The following is a 1,133-nucleotide window of genomic DNA, read 5'->3' on the forward strand; positions in this document are numbered from 1 at the left end:
TGGCAGAATAAATTTGTTCAGGCCCTTCACCTGCGTAACATCAGAGGTGCACTTCATGTGTGGCTCCTGAGTGCCTGGAATGTGACTGGCTCTACACTGTGATGTGCTGGAAAGGCAAAAAACAGACTTAGTAGCCCGTGGGTGGTGGCTCACACCTGTAATCTCAGCACTTTGGAAGGCCGAAGCGGATGGATCACCTGAGGTGGGGAGTTCCAAACCAGCCTAACCAACATGGACAAACCCCGTCTCTACTAAAAATACAAAAATTAGCAGGGCAGGGTGGCATATGCCTGTAAACCCAGTTACTCAGGAGGCTGAGGCAGGAGAATCGCTTGAACCCGGGAAGCAGAGGTTGCGGTGAACTGAGATCGTGCCACTGCACCCTAGCCTGGGCAGCAAGAGCGAAACTCCGTCTCAAAACAAACAAACAAAAAACCCAGATTTACTTCCAAACATATAGTTCCAAATATATACATGCTACATTAATAATTCACATTGCTTATATAGTAATATTTTGGATATATTGGGTTACTGAAATTGTTACAATCACTTTGACCTGTTTCTTCTTTCTTTTTAAAGTTTGGCTACTAGAAAATTTAAAATTCACCTTTGGCTCACATTCTATTTCAGAAGATTGCCTCCTTTTTTTTTTGGACAGAGTTTAGTTTCGCTCTTGTTGCCCTGGCTGGAATTCAAAGCGATCTCAGCTCACTGCAACCTCCGCCTCCCAGGTTCAAGGGATTCTCCTGCTTCAGCCTCCCGGGTAGCTGGGACTACAGGCGTGAGCCACCGCTCCCGCCCATATAATGTATTATGTATAAACGCATATGACCTTACACACAAGGTTAAATGCAAATACCTCCGAGTTCGGCCTGACTCACCTCAGGCAGGAAGTCCTGCCTGAAAAGGCTGCAGCTTAGAAGCTGTTACTCTTCATTCAGGCCAGTATGTGATCACATCTCCTGTCACTCAAGGCCTGAAAGGGCGGGGCCTTCAACATTATCCAATCAGGGACGCTGGGCGGAAACCGTCCAATCAGACACGCAGCTGCAGCGGACAGGGCGGCTTTCGGGTTTGGCGGGTACTTTGTCTCTCGCTGCAGACGGAGCTGCAGGTCTTGTCTTCCCTAATCT

The sequence above is a fragment of the Chlorocebus sabaeus genome, chromosome 6 (genome assembly GCF_047675955.1).
Source record: "Chlorocebus sabaeus isolate Y175 chromosome 6, mChlSab1.0.hap1, whole genome shotgun sequence".
NCBI classification, from domain to species: Eukaryota; Metazoa; Chordata; class Mammalia; order Primates; family Cercopithecidae; genus Chlorocebus; species Chlorocebus sabaeus.